Source organism: Phoca vitulina, unplaced genomic scaffold, assembly GCF_004348235.1.
Source record: "Phoca vitulina isolate PV1807 unplaced genomic scaffold, GSC_HSeal_1.0 scaffold39, whole genome shotgun sequence".
Classification (NCBI taxonomy): Eukaryota; Metazoa; Chordata; class Mammalia; order Carnivora; family Phocidae; genus Phoca; species Phoca vitulina.
In genome coordinates, this window is record NW_022589742.1 from 6,847,051 (window position 1) to 6,869,011 (window position 21,961).

The 21,961-nt window shown below is 40.8% G+C and overlaps 1 long non-coding RNA gene across 3 annotated transcripts in view; it reads right to left on the bottom strand.

Moving 5' to 3' along the window:
* LOC116647208 overlaps positions 1–21,961 on the bottom strand; it is a 53,634-nt gene that overhangs the window by 15,873 nt on the left and 15,800 nt on the right. For all 3 annotated transcript variants that reach the window (XR_004302296.1, XR_004302297.1, XR_004302295.1), the window contains one exon: positions 17,897–17,992. This is a non-coding gene — a long non-coding RNA (uncharacterized LOC116647208). The remainder of the gene's footprint in view (positions 1–17,896; positions 17,993–21,961) is intronic.

Genomic DNA, 21,961 nt, shown 5'->3' on the forward strand with positions numbered 1-21,961 from the left:
CACCTGTTTTCTCTCTTTCTCACTTTGTCCCTGCACATGTGAGAGGACCTAATGTTCTCTGCTCCCATCCCCCACTCCGTAGAGCTCCTATGGTGGAGACACCAAAAGAAAATGATCTATGGGATTAAGAAAAATTAAAATGGTGCCGTGGAGGGGTGCCTGGGTGGCTCAGTTGGTTAAACGTCTGCCTTCAGCTCAGGTCATGATCCCGGGATCCTGGAATCGAGCCCCGCATCGGGCTCCCTGCTCAGCGGGGAGTCTGCTTCTACCTCTCCCTCTGCCTGCCGCTCTGCCTACTTGTGTGCTCGCTCTCTCTTTCTCTCTCTCTGTCCAATAAATAAATAAAATTTAAAAAAAAATAAAATGAAGCCATGGAGGTGATCTGGCTTTAAAATTCCAGGGGCGCCTGGGTGGCTTAGTCGGTTAAGCATCCGACTCTTGATGGGTCATGATCTCAGGATCGTGAGATCGAGCCCTGCGTTGTGCACCATGCTGGGTGTAGAGCCTGCTTGAGATTCTCTCTCTCCCTCTCCCTCTGCGAAACCCCCTCAAAAAAAAAAATAAAATAAAATAAATAAAATTGGAATTCCAATTAATTACATCAGGGTTGACATTCTCTAAACTGGAGCTAACTTCAAAACATGTCACTTTTACTCATTGTGGCCACAACGATCTCTTAATCCAAGAGGTTTCCAATCTTATTCTTTCCAAAGTCTCATTCAAGTGTCATTTAGGTTATGACTATAGCAAGAAGATGAACTTTCAGAAAATCTATCCTCAGTAAAAAAGCATGATGTTATCTTTTCAAACCACACCTGACATTAAAAAATCTAAATGCCTGGGTCCATGTAATATCTCTTTGTTAAGTTAATATCACTATCCTCTTACAGCTGTTCTTGAAAAGAAAAAGTTGGGCTACTAGTTACCCACTTGCTCTATTTGGGGGGGCAGAGGTTATACAAGCAGTTCAGAGAATCCCACTTTCTTCTTCAAGCACTAAAATGTACATGTTTCAATGTAATATATAATTCCTGGTTACCAATCGAATTCAATGCTTGTCCATTTCAATAGCTCCTTATTTAGTAGAATTTACTTATATTTGGCTATAAAATACCTGTCTTTATCATTTTTCACATCTGAGAACAATTTGATCCCCTAAAATATCTCTGTAACATAGAACATGTACCCTGGCCAGTGTGAGCCTCAAAGCTGATGGCAGAAGATGCTTTCTCTAGGGGCACCTGGGTGACCTGCCTTCGGCTCAGGCCATGATCCCAGGGTCCTGGGATCGAGCCCCACATCGGGCTCCCTGCTCAGCAGGGAGCCTTCTACTTCCTCTGTCTGCCGCTCCCCCCACTTGTTCTCTCTCTCTCTGTCAAGTAAATAAACAAAATCTTAAAAACAAAATCTGTCAAACCACGTTTTTTTTTTTTTTTTTAAAAATATGCTTTCTCTAGCTCTCCATCTATGTCTAGAATCTACTGTATGGAAATGCCAGGGGAATGGAGGTACACTGAGTCTAAATATTTGATAGAGAAGGTGACCGGGCATTAGTAATTAGTTTAGCAGACTAAACCCTGGTACTTGTAGACTGATCCAAAAAGAGGGCATCTCTGTAAGCATGTACTTTGACTGTAATATTCATATTTGTAAATTCATTCATCTATTCACCCCACAAACCTTTCCTCAGCTGCTCTTTTGGGCACGTCACGGTGCCAGGTGCTGGAGATACGCAGAGTGACTCACTAAATCTTCACAGGAATACGAGGTAGGTACTGTGATGAGTCCTACCATACAGCGGAGCTTAGAGAAGTTATTTGCCCAACGTCACATAGCTGGTAAGTGGCAGAGTCACTCCAAAATAACTCGGACAACATAGACACCTTTAACTTAATCTTAAGTCTGGGAAGTGGTATTTAATCAAAACCCCTAGGCAGAGAGAGGAATGGTCAAGCCTCAGGGTACCGTGGACACACGGGATTATTGACCGGAACTTTTCTCTTATTAACTCTCCGGCATCACCACCACTGTCGGCGGCGCCACATTTGGCCATTCATGATCCCAGGGGCTCAGCACCTCTTTTTCAAGCAGCCCTAGAGTAAGGAAGTACTGTGACTTCCCCAGACCCCAAGAGACAATTCAGTAGAGTCTGATTTAAAAGCCGGGGCCTCGCCACAAAGAACTGAGACTCTAATGAGCACTCAGGGTTGACAAGACCAGGGAAGGCAACTCCCAGAATTTGAGGGTCAGGCTAGAAAATGCAGCGTATGATACTAGGAATCAACAAGAACTTGATGGCCGCTTGCTCCATTCTAGAGGGCAGCCTAAGTCCATGAAATTGCCTTTTCTATGTTCCCTTCCTTAGACCCCTAAGGGTCCCCCCCCAAAAAAAAATCTCCTCACTAAAACAAAAATAAAACAAAATAGCCAAAATTTGGCAGGAGGAATTCTCTTAACCAAAGAGATGGTCATACTCCTTGAGCCCCATTTTCCTCTCTGAGAACAGACCAAGCAAAGCCAAGTATCTCCCTGGGAGGCCAGATGGAATGCTATAAGCTGATTTTCAGAACCTCAAATAAGCAGCAGCAGCTAAGACAGAATGAATTCGAGTTCCTGTTTTGTGTCTGTTTGCTTGATTTTTTTTTTAAAGATTTTATTTACTTGACAGAGAGAGACACAGCGAGAGAGGGAACACAAGCAGGGGGAGTGGGAGAGGGAGAAGCAGGCTTCCCGCTGAGCAGGGAGCCCGATGTGGGGCTCGATCCCAGGACCTGGGATCATGACCTGAGCTGAAGGCAGATGCTTAACGACTAAGCCACCCAGGCGCATCTGTTTGCTTGATTTTTAACAACTGAAGGGCTAAGGAGAAGGCCCTTTTGCTCTTAACAACTAGCTGAGGGTCTGAGCGAAGGCTGTTTCAGTGTTGCGTCCCCCTTCATCCAGCAGCTGTCCAGCCCGGGGTCATACGTGTCTCTGGCACTCAACTAACAGAGTCCACCTCTATGACAACACCACCTGTAGCCTTAAGGAAGGAATTCCGAGCATATAAGAAAGATCCCTATGAGTTGTATCAGGTGAATCAGAATCATAAGTTGGCGAGGGGTGGTCAGTATTTTTTAAAAGATCCCCACGTGATTCTAAAGTGAGCTCAAGGCTGAGAACCACAAGGTTAGATGGTTTCAACCGTGGGAGGTTTTTCTAAGTAACTGGAACTCAGGTCCCATGGAGAAGGAGGAACTCTCTAGGCCAGGACTGTCCAAGAGAAATATAATATGAGTCATGGATATAATTGTAAATGGTTTAGATAATACAAAGAAGAAAGTAGAAAGTAACAGGGAAATTAATATACTTTATATAACCAAATATATCCAAAATATTGTCATTTCAACATGGAATCAATATAAAAAAATAATGGAATATTTTTTTCCATTCTAAATCCTGGAAGTGTGCTGGGTATTTTATACATAGAGTATATGCTGTGTCCTAGACAGCACAGCTACAAGTGAGTAAGTTCAAACGGCTATGGTTTCTACCTCCCTGTTGGCTACCATTCCAGGATGGTTACTATATAAAGTCATAAAACAATGTTTCATCTACAGAGTCACTGGAAGGGCCAGAGCTAGAAGAGCCAGTCAATATTTGGTCCAACTCCTTTACATAGTAACAGTGATTAAGGCCCAAGGTGGGAAGGTTTGTACCAGGTGGTCCTGATAATTTGTTATAGCACAAAGGCTCTGCAATCTTGGGCTGTTTTCTCTATCCTGAAAAAGACTGGTAGTTGAAAAGGTGGCATCTGTCCTAATTCTCCTTTTTCTTGATTAGCAAAGAAGTATTTTCTCTAATGCTCAATAAAACAAATTCATCAGAAGCTTTTCATTTTATGTTAGAAATTCAAATACAGAATTTTCACTTTGTTGGGATTTTTTTTTTTCTTAATTTTGGTACAGCAGGCTTTGGACAGCTTATTTGATGCCTCCTCAACTGTCAATTTCAGCACACACAGGGCCAAATTAACTCAAGAGGTTCCCAGCTGAATAGACTGATTTCTGAAACAATCCACACATCTGGCCGGAGCAATCAGAAGCCTCATTAACAGACCTGAGTTAAACAAAACGTTATCAGGGGTGTTAAAGGCCACTTGTTGGTTACACAAACCTCCTTAGTCTTTCATCTGTTCTTTAAGAAAACAAGAGTCAGTAAAAGTTACTTTAATACTAATAGTAAACTGCCTAAAATTCAGGAGTGTGTAGTAACTGCAGTGTTTCCCCCCAAAAAAGATGCCTAGTAACTATCAGCATGCGTTTCCCTAATATGCAGTTGTGTATACCAGAGAGAGCCATGGGTCAATGTGTTTGGGTCTTTTTTTGTTCCTTTAATTTAATTTAATTTAATTTAATTTTCTCTTCCGTGGTTTAGGTTAGGCTTAACCCGGAGACAGTTCTGCCCCATTCAGTACTGGCTTCTCAATGGCTTGTCACTGTTACAGCTCATAGCTGAGCAAAGAGCCAACCCGTAGATACAAACAGACACATGCACACTGATTCTGTCCTTCACACATTTGATTGTTGACTGAGCACCCCTATATAAGGCACTGTACTAGGCCCTGCAAGGGACACAAAGGTAAAGGAGATACACCTTCTACCCTCAAGATGCTTACATGTATGAGAAGGGAATATAAAAATAGCTGAACTATATCAAAAACTCTTAAGTGCTCAAAGACATGCATATGCAATGGGAGGCACATCTTTTTATAGATCTATATCTGAATAATTTGTTTTTTGATCATTTTGACTACATCTGTCAAAATAAGAAAGGGACACACAGATGAGGCAGGATGAAGAGACAGGCCGTTTTGATAAACTCCAACGCTTGAAATCAGCCCTTAAGGATGAAAGCTACAGTTTTGGCTTCCACAGCAATTTTTTTTTCCCCTTTATTCTGCTTTAATTACACAGTGGTGAGAAAATCCCCATTTACCCAGAAAAGTAATGCGCTCTTGCTTGTCCAACTTGACAGTACCCTAGAAGAGTTGGGCTTGAATTTTTACCAAAAATGGGAAAGACAGCCTTCGCAGTCAGTGGTACACTTACAAGACATTCAAGTATTTGCACAGAGTAAGCAAGAAAGTCCTCATTACGGGGCTTGCACAGAGCCCAGCTAACCTGCCAGTGTTCATGAGCCAGAGGAGGAAGACACAAGCCATTGGCTGTGCCTGGGAAGGACTGCTGACGTTAGGGACAGAGAAGCCTTTCCCCACAAGAAAGCCGGGGACCTTTGCTCACCACTTCCTCCTCCTCTCGACCTTGGAGCTGATAAGATGTTTAAGTTTTGCCACTGGGCAGGCAGAGCCAGGAAGGCCGAAGACCACTGAAGATTTTGTTTCTTGTTTGTGGTGGAAGGGACAAGAAGGATGCATTTGAGATGAGCCTTGAAGGAGGGGATGAGTCTGAAGCCAAATGGAGGAAGAGGAGCCTTCTAGGCATGCCAAGGAAGGGCGGGAGAAAAGCCTGCACTTCCAGATCAGGAGCCCTGGCAAGCCCATTCAAGAGGCTGAGCCCCGTCCCCAGAATCAGCAGCAGCCAGGAATGAGAGAGGGGACGAGGGGATGGTATGGCAAAGGTGAAGGAACAGCCACAACAGCCACAAACGTCTCTTCCCCGGGCCCAGTTCCTCTGCCAAAGCTGTTTGGGTTCCCCTTTGTCTTTCCTAAGCCCCCCCCCCCAAGATAATGACTGGCTGTGGGGTGAGTGTGTAGAGGGCTCTCTGAGCCCCCGCAGAGAACTGAATAATAGGGCTTTGTAAAGGAGGGGCTTTAAAAGTCCTTAATCCCAAGAAATTTAATAATATTCACAAACACAAGTTTAAATGAAAGACTTGAAAAGCAAAAAATGCTACATTAATAAAGCATTAGTGGACTGTAATCAGGTTTTGATTTAATCTCTTTAGGAAGCCCTTAATACTCTGCATCAAATACAAAGCTAATCTTCTTGTTTCCTCTGAAACTCCACCTCAGCAAATTGTTCATCCAGCCGTGGAAAGAAACTGAAGCCTCTTCAAAATTTATTCTGCTCACCGGCAAACCAGTTGAGGTTTTCAGATCTTATTTTACTTCACACGCATCTCCCTTTGGACTCACAGTGATGATTTTGTGGATTGAACAGTCCTCTATCAATAGTCATTTTTAAGTTTGGCAGCTTTGCAGTTTTTAAGCTGCGAAACTTAAAATACTTTCCAAGTCGTTACCCACCGATATGATTTCTCTTTCCTCCTCTCCCATGTCTTCCTGTAATTTATAGACACTCTGGGGTCCACTTCCGGTCCACCTGGGCACACACTGACTACTGTGCGTCTCCCTCTTCTTTTGTGTCTGGATCATTCACTCAGCCTCAAATTGCTCTTGTATTCTGGCTCCTCAAGTCTTCCTCCGGGGAACTGATCTCAAGTTCCAGGCATGGGTACCTGTGTGCTTAGAACCCACCCGTTTTCCCCTGCAAGCTGCAATACCTCTTTCCCTAGTTTCCATTATTTTACAAAGTGTGCCAATTTGCTTCTCTTTGAGCCAGGGGTAAATAAAATGCATCACAAAGACTCTCCCATCCCTGTTACCCAGGATAATTAGAGAATTTTAGGAAACTCTCAGTGACAAAAAAAGTTTTATATTCCTATAACTGTGGCCACTCGGGAGATATCACAGGGACTATTGCCTCTTGTCTGACATGTTCTAGGCTTGTCATCTGAGAATTGGGGAAACCACCTTTTCGTATACATCCAAGAAAAGGGACCGATTCTAAGAAATAGGTTGGCATCTAACTCAGTTGAATTATCTTTATCTTTATAAAATATATCAAAAGATGTCTGCAAATGCTATCTAAGAAATGGAAGTACACACTAAAATCTCCAGCTTTAGTCACTTTGCTGGGGCAGTAAAAGCCACCCCTATTAAATATGTTAAGTATTGTTTTCCACATCTGAAAAGTTATCTATGCTTATTACAATTAACAATACTTCACAACTGTATATCACATTAAATTTATGTGTTTATATGTATTTTCTCGCCTGTATTCCCAACAACCCTGTGAGGTAGGCAGAGCAACTATTCTTGTTCTTCTTATTTTACAGATGAGAAAACTGGTAATGAGATAAAGATTACCCAACCAGTAGGTAGTGGAGATGATGAATCCAAGTTTTCTGCCTTCCTGTTCAACATGGGTGTTGCCAGTAAATACTACTGGGCTAAACTGTAATTCTCTGGCATTCAATAATAAAGACGTTCATCATCTGGATAAACTGGATAGAATTACCTCAGGGAACTGGCCCTTAACTGATAGGCTGCGGGAAGAGAAGGAGGCTCAACGTACAGAGGACGAGATCTGTACCCCTCCCAGATCAAAGGCTCTCCTGCTGCCATTAAATTGCAACTAAATGAAATATTTTGCTGCCTCATGGCTTCACTTTCTCTACACAAGAAACATAGGTTTCTGCATATTTAAATTTGAAGCTCATAGCTTTAGTCAAGTTTCGTTAAAACGAAAAGTGAAGTGGTTTCTTTGGGAGTGGAAGTTAATGCTTTATGTTCCTCTATGTCAGCTCTCGATCAATCCAAGTCGATACACCTGCTTTCACAGGCTCACCATGCATCTAAAGTCAGGCCAAGATTCGAAGCATTCCAACATAATTCTTTACTCAGTGGGCCAGAGATTTCCAAACTTTGAAAAAATACAAATTTCAGTTCAGCCCGCCCTTTACTTAAATAAAGCTTTCTTACTGTATTGATTATTTCTCCTACTAAGAAAACTATGCAGGGAAAATGCATTTATCTTTCCTTTTTAAAATGAACAGTTTGGTATTTGAAGCTTACGTGCTGTTTTCTTCAGAATACTTAAGGTAGGACAAAGGCAAGCAAAGAGATTTGAAACTATAGGAACTCCAGTCCCCAGAAGAGAGGAAGAAAGAACAGTTAATGTAGTGAATGCCAAGGAGGTGTGTGAGGGGTGCAGAATATGTCACTGTGAATATGGTACAATGCAAGCAAAGCCTTCACCCATATGGCTCTTCTTTCCAGAACATTCCCAATGCTAAATAGTGTGTTCTACTATGTCCATAAATATATTTGTAGCTATCACCCCTCTTGTTGTAAAATAACCATTGCATAGAGTGTTAATTACATAATTTTAAGTGAGTGATTACTGTGATGTGTGCTGATTATATAAACCAGGAATCTGAACATTCTCAAAAAGTAGTATCACACTGGATCCTGCTTTTATTCATTTATATGAAGCATGAATCTACCACATTACACCTTCTTTATATTCTACTGGGGATTAGTACTGAGTTAATTAGATACAGAACATATCACACTTTTCAGCCCATGCACTAGAACGAGCTTATTAGCTAAAATCTAGAGGAAGAAAAAAATCAAATTGCTCTACTTTTTAGTGACTGAGTCCTCTTTTCCTCTACTTATAGGTAACGTTGTTCATTCCTAAGACTGTGGCAGGGGAGGGGGACATAAAGAGAGAAAGGAAGTTTCAAGCTCACTCCTGCTTCACTGTGAGCAATGCATGGGATTAATACAATTTCTCAACCCCATTAAGGTTCACTGTTCCCTATTTTCCCAGGCTCCCAGACTCCTTATGAAATGATATATACATAAATTAGGGATACGTCAAAGAAAAACAGATACTAAAGCTCTTAACAAAAGACAATACACCTGATAACTTTCTACCCTTCCCTTTGTTCCTCCCTGTGGACCTAATTTTCAATAAGGGAAATATTTTGGTCAGAAGCATTGGCTACCCCTGTAGTTCTTTTTTTTTTAAGATTTTATTCTTATTTATGAGACAGAGAGAGAGAGATGGGGGAGGGGCAGAGGGAGAAAGACAAGCAGACCACGCTGAGTGCAGAGCCCCATGCAGGGCTCAATCCCACGACCCTGTGATCAGGACCTGAGCCAAAACCAAGAGTCAGACGCTTAACCGACTGTGCCACCCAGGCGCCCCTACCCCTATAGTCCTTAGTGAAGCAGGTTTCAGGCCTCTTCAAGGTGAGTTTAGACTGTCTGGAAACTCTGAGTGAGTCAACAATCTGACCATACATGTCATGTGGTCACTAGAGAGATGATACTCAGCTTAAGGAGAAAGCGGTCAGCCTGTGCAAGACTTCGGCAGCTGGTGAGAGGGTGCCCTGACTTTTGGTACCCTGTTGAGAAGGACAATCCAAGGGTAACAGGGGCCAAAAAAGGGTAACAGGGGCCAAAAGTGTCAAATGGGGAATGGCAGAGAGAGACTAACCTAGGCAAAGAGAAGAGTTCAATGAGATAGGCACTGTCTTCCATGATCAAAAGAGCCATGTGTCAGCAGGAAGTGACTTGCCCCAGGGTCAGAATGTGCATCCCAGGGAGGCAGATTTCAGTCCAACATGAGGCAGAACTATAAAGATGGCCAGAGACTGAACGGGCTGCCTCAGGAAACCTGAGTTTCCCATTACTGGAGATGTTCAGGCCAAGGCAGAAGAAACTATTTATTGCAGATTTCAAAATGGAGATATAAGGACAGCACTAAACGGCCTTTAAGGGTTCTTTGCAATTCGGAGACTATATTATCATATTCCCTTCTCTGGTCCTCAGCCTCAAGTGGGGTCCTAAGAGAAACACTGGAAATCTTCCTATATTACAAATGAGATCTTTGCTAAACTCCCAACCTACCTTCGCCAATGGGTGTGGCCTCTCTTGGTTGGTCTGGGATTTCAGGCAGTGCTACAGGTAGCTCAGAAAAGCTCTTATCTCTGGGGGCCTGGGGGGCTCAGCCAGTTAAGCGTCCGACTCTTGATTTTGGCTCAGGTCATGATCTCGGGGCTGTGAGATGGAGCCTGCATCAGCTTCTGCACTGGGCGTAGCACCTGCTTAAGATTCTCTCTCCCTCCCAAAAAAAAAAAAAAGAGTGCTCTTATGCCAACCTGAGTAGAGCTTAATCTAAGTCAGTTACGGATACCTACACAGACACCCTCAAGCCAAGTTGCTAGGTAGCTGGAAATCTCAGATCTGAACCAATCACAGCCCGGACATTGGCTCTCTGCTGTTGGTTTACCAGGTCTTCGGCCCTTGCCATAGACCGGACCTAGTGGGCAAACTCAGATGCAAAAAAAATCACAGTAATGCAAAGACATCCCAGCCACTCGCCCCTGCACTCTGGCACAACACGGTAACCCCTTGTTTCCCAACCGTGCAACCAAACACAGTGTATCCTCTTAGCCAGAAAACAGCCTTCTCCCGGACACTCATTCCTAAAAAGCTACGTGCCTATCCTTGCTTCTGCCCCCCATAAGAGACAGTCTTTAGTGATCCCTGATATATGAAATAAGACAAACTATTGATCACCATGTCCCATCAGTGACAGGAGACATTGCCAAGGTATTCTGAGTGGCATTTTCTGTGACCTCATTTGAAGTGCTAGCTTCACCTCTCTCTACTGCACTATAGCAAAACCCTGCAATTGTGTAAATAAGACCCTGAGGACGTCCCATGGGAGTAACTGACAGGCATTCTTGCATACTTAAAAGCCACACAGTATTTCTTGGCCTGCTCAAGGTCTTTGCTGTGCCACTTTTCCCCTTTACATCAGAGAAAATGAGCTCCTTCACACAATGGAGACAAAAGTTTCCTTTTCTTACTCAGGTCATGGCAACTCTGAATTCACTTCCATCCTGGGCAATAAGAAAACTTCTGTGGCAGTCCAAGGTGGCTAGCACCCTTGGCTGTTCCCTCCCTAACCCCGGATGTAGCTGCAGGTGCCCCAGGGGCTCAAAGGATCTTTCCCAGCTATGATACCTCTCCTCTAGTCTCAACGCTCCAGCCCTGTTGCATATCTGTGATTTCCATCCAAGTGCCTTGACCCGGCCCTTTGGACAGCAAGGTGATGCGCTGCTTGGGCTCTTGAAATATCAGGGGCATTGATGTTCTGGCTTTAGGACCCCTCTGGGATACCTGTTCTATAGTCATGGGCCAGAGCAGCCTCACTGTTGAGCCCAATTCAGGCCTCCAGGACCCCCAGGCAGCTGGTTGCCCCCCAGATTCCATATCGGGGAGGGTAATAATCTTTTACATCTGTTTCAGCCTTTATGGTTCACAAGTACCACCATGGGCATTTCAGTCTGATTCTAAATTAGCCTCATCTGGGGTTAAGAAGGGCAGATGTAATGGCACTGCCATTTTATAGATGAGAAAAATAGAGACACATCGAAGAAACAATCCTAAAATTTATATGGAACCACAAAAGACCCCGAATAGCCAAAGCAATCTTGAAAAAGAAAAGCAAAGCTGGAGGCATCACAATTTCAGACTTCAAGCTATACTACAAAGCTGTAGTCATCAAAAGAGTATGGTACTGGCATAAAAATAGACACATAGATCAATAGAACAGAATAGAAAATCCAGAAATAAATGCACAATTATATGGTCAATTAATCTTTGACAAAGCAGGAAAGAATATCCAATGGGAAAAAGACAGTCTCTTCAACAAATGGTGTCGGGAAAACTGGACAGCAACATGCAAAAGAATAAAAAGGGACCACTTTCTTACACCACACACAAAAATAAACTCAAAATGGATCAAAGACCTAAATGTGAGACCTGAAACCATAAAAATCCTAGAAGAGAACGTTCACAGGCAGTAATGTCTCTGACATCTGCCATACCATCTTCTTTCTAGATATGTCTCCCGAGGCAAAGAAAATAAAAGCAAAAATAAACTATTGGAACTATAAAATAAAAACCTTCTGCACAGCAAAGGAAACAATCAACAAAACTAAAAGGCGACCTACAAAATGGGAGAAGAATTTGCAAATGACATATGCGATAAAGGGTTAGTATCCAAAATACATAAAAAACTCAGACAACACCAAAAAAACCCCCCAAATAATCTAATTAAAAATGGGCAGAAGAAATGAACATTTCTCCAAAGAAAAACATCCAGATGGTCACCAGACACATGAAAAGATGCTCAATATCACTCATCATCAGGGAAATACAAATCAAAACCACAATGAGATTATCACCTCACACCTGTCAGGATGGCCAAAATCAAAAACACAAGAAACAACCGGTGTTGGCGAGGATGTAGAGAAAAAGGAACACTAGGGCACTGTTGGTGGGAATGCAAACTGGTGCAGCCACTCTGGAAAACAGTATGGAGGTGCCTCAGAAAGTTAAAAATAGATCTACTCTATGACCCAGTAATCACACTACTGGGTATTTACCCCAAAGATACAAAAACACTAATTCAAAGGGATACATGCACCCCTATGTTTATTGCAGCATTATTTACAATAGCCAAATTATGGAAGCAGCCCAAGTGTCCATCGATAGATGAATGGATAAAGAAGAGGTGGTATATATACATAATGGACTATTATTCAGCCATAAAACAGAATGAATCTTGCCATTTGCAACAACATGGATGGAGCTAGAGTGTATAATGCGAAGTGAAATAAGTCAGTCAAAGAAAGACAAATACCATACGATTTCACTCATAGGTGGAATTTAAGAAACAAAATAAACGAGCAAAGGAAAAAGGAGAGAGAGGCAAACCAAGAAACAGACTCTTAACTATAGAGAGCAAACTGATGGTTACCAGAGGGGAGGGGGTGGGGGGGGATGGGTCAAACAGATGATGGGGATTCAGGGAGTTTATTTGTCCTGATGAGCACCAGGTGATGTATGTTAGTGTTGAATCACAGTATTGTACACCTGAAACTAATATAATACTGTATGTCAACTATACTGGAATTAAAACGAAATAAAATAAAAATAAAAAATTTGGGGGGGTGCCTGGGTGGCTCAGTCGGTTAAGCATCTGCCTTCGGCTCAGGTCATGGTCCCAGGGTCCTGGGATTGAGCCCCCGCATCGGGCTCTGCACTCAGCAGGGAGTCTGTTTCTCCCTCTGCCCCTTCCCCCACTCATGCTCTCTCTCTCTCTCAAATAAATAAATAAAATCTTTTAAAAATTAAAAAAAAGAAAATAGAGACACAGAAGATGCCGCAGGTCGTATGAATAAATGAGGGAGTCAGTATAAGGGACTGTTGAGTAGTACTACCACTGCAATTACTACTTCTACAAGAATCATTCCTAACAACAACAGCAAAAGTAGCTTATGGGTATGTTTACGAGTACTGACAGAAAGAATTCAGTTTCAGTGCACAACATTAGAAAAGCAATGCTTCTAATTTAACTTTGCAACTTCAGTTCATTATTCTCTGGCAAGTATCCCCTTTTGAACAGGATCAGCCACATAACTGGTAGGGCCTAGTGCAAAATGAAAACGTGGGGACCCTTCTTCAAAATGTATTAAGAATTTCAAGACTATTACAGCAGAGCATTAAACCAAGCAGGGAGCCCTATGAGACTCACAAGTCACAAGTCCGTGAAGCTGGCTCTGCTTTGGAGCCCTTAAGAGATATGTAAAAGTCTTAGTATAATGTTGAACGTAGGGACAATGAAGGAAACATGTATCCGTTCTCTTATTCTTCTCATTTCATGAAAACTTCTGTTTTTTGTTACCATTTGTAAATCTCATATCTTCAAGAGTATCATCAGAATCAGAGATGTGTCACAATTCCTGGACGGCAAATCTAGGGTTGTTTTCATTGATTCTTGAGATAATGTACTTCCTGTGGAGTTTTGATTCATCTCGCGGACCCTATTGAATACTATATAAAACAAGAACTAGAAAAATGGCTCAATCGCCATTCCTCCCCCTCTCAAGCCCTTCAGTCAAGAAAGGGTACAATGAACATGTTAAAATTAAACTAAGCCATGACAAGGAGAAAGGCTCCCTCTGTTAGCCCACTTATGAAGAGCCAACAATGTCTTTGAAGGCACAGCCTCACACAAGACTGGGCTAAGTGGTTCTCACAACAGAGCTGCTAGACCTTTTCAGGCTGGAGAGATCCAGTCTGTCCCCAGCCATACTCTACGCATCGCGATTCCCACCCCCAAGCCGGGAGACAAAGAAAAGAATGCTAAGAAAACCATCAAACAGCTAAGATGAAATGTAGAATGCAATGGTATTCAAGTGCACTGTGATCAATGTTTAGATAAGAGCCACATTTTCTTTTTCACAAATACAGTAATACAGAGAAGAGGGGTTTTCGCTAGGCTGATGTCTTGGGGTTTGCTTTCTGTCTTCCATGGTCCTTCTTTCCTGACAAAGGACTTACCATATTTACCCAATTCTAAGATGTATCTTTTCTTCCCTTTTTCACATCTCTGAAATCAGAATGCGCCTTATAATCAGGTGCATGTTACAGTCACTCTCAGCCGTGAGGCAGCTGAAAGGGAGCTGTCATCACCTGCATACACTCAAATCTGCGCGTGGCTATTGTAATATCATGACATGTGAGAAACATATATATCTAGAGAAGCCAAAAGGAGCTTTCAGTAAGAGAAGCCAAAAAGAGCTTTCAGTAAGTACAAAATCACAATCCTATTGATATGAAAGCATTGCATCATAGCTTATTTAGAGGCGTTTGTCTTCTTTCTTAGTGTTACATAAACATAATTACAGAAAAAAGCATCTCAAATGTGATGAAACACTTCATATCTTTAATAGAAGGCAATATATGCCCCTGACATTTTTGAAGAGTTTGAAAAGCTTCACATGCCCCCACTTAGAAGCCATCCAAAGTTCATACTGGGAAAATTCCTAGGTACTAATAAAAGACTACTTTTTAAATATCCTTAATGGAATATTGAGGGTTTTTTGTTTTGTTTTGTTTCTTTACTTTTTCCTGCTGTATTACAACTAGAAATTCCCCAACCTGAAAACCGAAACACTAGTAAGAGGTCCCGGCTACGTCCAGTATATTGGTATTCTGATGTCAAACAATTTTTTCTGTGGTTATGCTTTTAGAGGAAATTCAAGAGTTCCAACATAAGGTCCTAGAGCAACACTACCATATATAATACATATGATGCAAGCTACAGATGTAATTTTAATTTTCATGTGCAACACTTTAAAAAGTTTAAAAAGTAGGTAAAATTAATTTTAATGATATGTGTTACTTAATGCAATATATCCAAAATACTATTATTTCAACATGGAATCAATACAAAAAGATTAGTGAAACATTTTCTTTATGTTTGCCCTGTCTCTGAAATCTGGTATATACTGTATTCTACACTTAGGATATATCACAGTTCGCACTAGCCACATTTCAAATGCTCAGTAGCCACGTGTGGTTCCCATATTGGAAAATATAGGGCTAGTCAATACATACATTTATCAGCAAAATAAAATAAGCCCTTCCAGAACATCTTGCTCAAACACAGAAGCATTCAGCAGAAATTTAACAGTGGCAGCTATTTCCACAGCACTCTTGTGCATGTGAACTATGATAAATTATCTCGATGAAGACAACAATACATTGTTCTGGAGCAATCCTGCTCAAAATAGTCTAGAGCAATGGTCTTCAAACTAGGTTACTGGTACATGAAATCTTTTCAAGGAGTATGTGAGCAGGGATAGTTTGCATGGGATCCACTCTCAGATTCTTAACTCTCATGGGTCTTCTATACTATAATTGATCTGGCTAAAAACAAATTTTTTTCCACATCCTTAAAATTAAGCATTATTTTGCAACTATTCTCAATACTGATCGCTTAAATGCATCATTAACTGGAAAGAAATGCACCTCCTAACTAATGGCAGTATATACTGTTGATGCTGATTCTTTTAAGTGTAACTAGAATGTTTTCCTATACCACAAAACGTTTACACTGGTAAAACTGACACATAGAAATTGTATGTGATTTCTTTCAGATAAGATACATCATTCAGTTAAACTACTTAAAACCTGTTTTCTCAGATTGTATCTTGAAGTATCTTTTCCAATTAAAGTCAATCCTCATTTCACTTTATAAATAATTATATATTTTCTACCTCCCATTATCAAAAACAAAATATGGTAGTTTCCAGACCAATTATTCTTTAGCTATATATACTTACCTCTTTCATAAAATACGGTTGAAAAGTTTGATTCTGTGGTCTAATAAAATTAATGGATTTTAAAATTTTTGTACATGATTCTTAGTTAATTATTTTCAAAAACCCAATACCAGAGTTCTAAGAACACATGCATACATGTTTACCAAAGGAAATAATGCCTGCCATCAGATTCCTTGTTTTATATACGAATTATAATGTTAGCTACATATTACATTGTTTAATTTAAAATCACATGAGAAACAAAATTATCATTTAATCTCTTAATTTATTTTGAAGTAGATAAAAATCTCATTATAATTTTAATCTATTTACTTTGTTATTAAACTATTTAACAAAAGGTGTCCCATAATTGATTTCTCTGTGGTTTTAATAATGCCCCTCAAAATGCATATCAATTCATTTTTCCAGTGAAAAATGAAGTAGAACACTTTTTGTGAAGGTACAGTTGATTTGGCCGATTATTTTGATATGGACATTGCCTTTGCCAATTAAGTTATATTATAAATATTTTCTATGAAATCAATGATCCAAATCTGCAGCCTCAAAGTTTTATATTTAAAGGATATAATAAATCAAAGGCACTTTATCAAAATGTTTGTATTGGCTAAGGCTTAGTGATCTAAGTATTTTGATTTTTCCAACCTTTTGTAAGTACACTGGATTAAAAATAATGCCTCAAAATGCAAGTATGATAGATATAATAGTCATTTGCTGAAACTTGATAAAGTCATTTTGGTAAACTTACCAGAAACTCAGAAATAAATGATTCAGTAAGAAATCCTTTCATAAATTGGGGCTTCTTTGCTTTCATGGAACTAAAGATAAGCCTAATCAAGTTGTCCATTACAAATTTTAAATTTTAATTAAAAAATTTAAATCATGAAAAATTATTTTTAGTGACAAGTTACTGTGATTTTTGACTTACAATTTGGACATTCATTCCACTCCCTTCTACTTATTTATGGGAACAAAATTTTCTGAGTTCTTATGGCTCTAAAAGTGAAAAATAGGAATAAAATTTATACTGTACTGTCTCATTAGAAGTAACAGTCATCCTCGGAGTCATGAACTGACTTGGAGGAAAATGAACAATCATATGCACTTAAGGGATGCATTTCCAACCAAATTTGAGTTTTCATTTTTGGTAATTACTTATCAAAATATGTGATATTTTATACAGTTCTGATAAACTGTATACTACTAATAATTTAATGGTAAAAAGTTTAATATTTAATAGGCTTAGCATTATAGGAACACTTATTTCAATCCATATATACTTTTCACAGAGATATATAGTAGGATGACCAATGAAAGGTTTTTAAACATAAGAATATATTACATTAGGATACATTACTGAGTGGACTTAAATAGAACAGTGATTTCAAGGAGATAAGATCATGAAAATTTCTGACTGTTCATGTTTTTTTTTTTCTTTGCTTTTAAATTAACAATTATGAGTATCAAGATCCTATGGTATTTTTAGTTCACTGAATGAATGTACAAATGTGATCAAATCATTTTATTTAAAAGTATAAGTGTAATATGCTGGAAATAATAACTACAAACAAACTTATGGTAAGAAATTTCAGATGCCAACTTCAAGATGGGTGATGGAGTTGATAGTTTTCAAAATGATTTTAGCAGGCCTATAATTAGAAAGTTTGAAAACCACTGCTATAGAACACAGTCTCAGTGAAGCCCAGAGGAAAACTAAGTGGGGGAAAGGAAATTTAGAAAGAAAGATTTCTTTTATTTTATTACTATTTTTAATTTCTGAATATACCAGAAACCACTATAAGTTGAAGTATACTAGCTTATTTGCCAGGGCAGTTAGGCAACCCTGCAATGGGTGAAATTTTAGGGATATTTCTGAGCAATCCATAAACACTGTACTTACTCACTATGGTCACTAGGTGACAAATACACACTGGGAACGAAGCCCTCTTCCCCTCTTCCCCACTTCCAAGAGCTCTCTCAATCGTCCAATCTCCTCCTGCAAAAGGGAAAAGGACATGAATAACAACGACAATCACAACAAACAATAGCAAGAAATATTTATTTCCATTTGCCAGGGACAGTAATAAGCCCTTAACATCTCTGAAAATTTCAGAAATGGCCTTGCTTATGAAGGTAATCTACCCTTCATCAATACCATTTACAAATAATGTTAAGACATTCTATGATATAACCATGCAGTTTGACCACAAAACCCAAACCTTATGCAGCTAAGAAATTCACCTGTGGTAAAACCAAAAAGCATCAGCAGCATCTATGACATTCCAAGCACAAGGCTACGACTTTCATTTCACTGAATCTTCAAACAACTCTAAAAGATAGGTGCTAATATTACCCCCAAATTACAGGTGAGAAAGCAGGAAAATGGCCCCAAATCATTGGGTTAGTAAGAAAATGCAGGCTTGGCTTTTTTTTTCCCAATTTAATAGCCATGCCCTTAAGTATTATACTGTGTGATGTTTCAGTGGTGTGTGTGTGTGTGTGTGTGTGTGTACACATGCACGTGTGCGTGTGCATGCATGCATCTACATATCTTCCTGTATCTGGCTGTGCACATTTGTATTTCTGTGCTTCTGTGTGATTCTATGCCTGTGGTTCTGTGCATGTGGAAGTGTGTGTGCTTTCGTGTGGGTGCACACACACAAACACCTGTGCACCCAGATCTTTTAGATTTCTTTCTGGAAATCTCTACATCTGCTTTTATACTGTATAGCCATATAGGGAACTCAATAATTTCCATTTTCTCTTGAAGAGGCTAAGAAAAAGGTACATTAAAAGTCACAGCCTCCTTTGGAAAAGTGTTTATTTGTGTGTGCTTTTTTAAGTACCTGAGTCTCTGTGTTTTCATATGTATAAATCTCTGCTTACGTCTCCATGTCTGTGCATATGTCTGTGTTCCTGTTTGCAGCATGACTAAGTCCATGTATGCATCTATATGCTTATGTTGGCAGATCATTCATATATTTGATGTACATTTAGGATTGAGTGCCACATGGGCATAAGAGTACATCTGTAGATCATTTGTGTGTATGTACACATGTGCCAGTGTGTATATATGTTGACATGTGAAGGTACACGTCTATGCTTTTGTGTGCCTGTGGATATGTGTGTATTTTTTTTTTACCATGTTTAGGTCTGTGTTGTCTGTAGATATATGTGTATGTCTCTTCCTTTTATATCCTGAGGATGTTGTGTATTTCTGGCGGGTACAGCTGGCATCTGAGTGGACATCTGCGTGTGCACTCATACATGTGTATAGGCAAGTGCTTTTACGAAGTTCTGTGTGCACGTGCCTGTAAGAGAGGTTTGGAGTGTGTCACCATCTGAGTGGGTGAAATCTTGCCTTTTTTGGAGGCAGGACTCATGTCTCTCTCTACATACGTAAGTCTGTGGAACTACACCTGTATTCCCATGTGCAGATCTCTGCATCTCTCTCTATGTGGAAATGTTTAGTCCTCATGTTTGCTGCTTGCAATGGTTCATCTGCGTGAGTAGCTGCAAGTCTGTACGTCTGTGTGGACATAATGTCTGTGTGTATGTCTGAATGTCCGTCGCTGTGTCTACGGGCTTCTATATTCACACGTGCAGGCCTCAGTGTTCGTCCATCAGTTCCTCCACCTCCGTTTCTCTGTGTATGTCTGTGTGACCATCTGCATGTCCACAGGGGCACGTGTGAGTGTATCTGCATAAACCCGTCTCCATGAGAATGAATTTCTTTGGATGACTCTCTGGGTGAATGCATACGTGTCTGTGTGCAGATGTTTATGTTGCTGCATAATACAAGGACTCCATCTGCATGAGGATTTTGCATGTCTGTGTGTACATGTCTGTGTGCACGCTTCTGCGGCTCACGTACTCATCTGTTCACATGCATACACATGGCAACACATTCAAGTGTCTGGAAGGTGTGCTGGATTCTGCCAGGGTGTGCATGCATTTCTATGACTATTTGTGCAGATCACCAGACATGCATGCTTCTGTGTACATCTGTGTGCCTCTGTGTTCGGGTGTGTGTCTGTGGGCCTCCATGTCTATCTGTACATCCATGTAGAATTCCTGTATGCATGCAGCTCTGTATGTATGCTTCCTCATGCGTCTGCCCAAGCTTCTGTAGCCATCTCTTTGTGGTTCTGTATGTGTGTGTGGCCCTGCACGCACCTCTCGTGCATGTGAGCGAGCCTTTGTGAGTGCGGATGTGTTTGCCCACATATATTTTTGTGTGGGTCTTTAGGCCTGTGTCTCTGTGGGTAGGTATATGCTTCTGCATAGAAAAGCATGTCTGCTAAACTGTTTCTTCCCTGCCTCTCCCTCTGGATCTATATAGAACACATCTCTCTTCTCTATAAAAGCATCTCTCTCAATGCATATACCACTATCTCTGTGTGTGGATGCATGTAGAAATCTCTTTATGGATCCATCTCTGTTTTGTATCTGTGTGCATGTATATTTCTCCATGTACAAGTGCATTTATATGTGCACACCTGTGTGCTTGTGGATTTCCATATGCACACCCACATGCATGACTATTCCTCTGTGTACCCTCATCTGCATTGTCATGCATGTGTGCGCACTTAAAATGTTCATGGTAAGCAGGGGCACTTATGTGGCATGTGCAGGCATGAACGTGCTTATGCCTGTGTGTTCTGATAACAACTATGCTTCTGTGTGCACAGGCATATGACTCTTTAGGCAGGAAAATGCCAGTAAACACATGTTTAAAACACATGTATCTACCTATGAATGAATCTCTATGTTCCAGTGTTTGGGCGAATGCCTCTGTGTCTGCATATCAGTAAAAACACATACACCTGTGTCTTTGTATGGATGACTCTATGCATCTGTCTATGGGTATGTGTGCACACGTGCAAACACATATGTGTTTGTGTGGGTTCAAGAATGCCTGTCTACATGTCTACATAAATGTCTGGGGATGCCTGAGAATGTGTCTAGGCCTCATGAGCCTCTAGAGGCATCTATGAGTTTTTGTATGTGCATATGTGTGTGCATCTCTGTGTTTGCAACTTTGAGGTTCTGAATCAGTAAATATATCCTCTGGATGCTAGCCAGGTCAACATATATGTCTGCATGCTTCTCTAGGTCTGTGTGAATGTGGATTATGTATTTATGACTATGTGTCGCTCTGTGCCTACATACAGAACTGTGGGCACTTGCGTGGATCCATGTGTATGCATATGAGTATCTGTGTGTACATGAAATGACCCCTGTCGGGACTCTGAGTTTTATGTTCATACTTGTGCCAACCTATGTCTCTGGCTGTGGCTGTAAGAATATATGGTCTGTGGGATTATGATACATTTGGAGGTCTGGGTCAGTGTGAACATCCCTGGCACTCTGTGTGTGTGTGTGGGGGGGGTGTTCTAGTGTATACTTATCTAGGATGAATATATGTGTGTAGATGGGAGCACTTTGTTCCAGAAAGACTTTTCTGGTCATTTCCACCCCTGTTTTTCTATGATACAGCCAAAGGCGCTCAAGATTTTCTTCCTACTCTTGAGGTAGCCAAGAAAATAAACATTAAAATATGGGCTTCTTTGGGGGCGCCTGGGTGGCTCAGCCGTTAAGCGTCTGCCTTCGGCTCAGGTCGTGATCTCAGGGTCCTGGGATCAAGCCCCACATCGGGCTCCCTGCTCCACGGGAAGCCTGCTTCTCCCTCTCCCACTCCCCCTGCTTGTGTTCCCTCTCTCGCTGTGTCTCTCTCTGTCAAATAAATAAATAAAATCTTTAAAAAAAAAAAAATATGGGCTTCTTTGGAAAATGTTGCTGATTGAAGATGGTAATTATGGTATAATAACACAGAGGATTTTTATCATCTGAAGACAAAAAGCAGGTGGCTGCTCAGTTCTTCAAATCCTGCTGCCACTGCAGACATTTCTGTCAAAGACTCTGGCCTGCACCTACCTTCCCTCTCACCTCTGGCCCCAGCCGG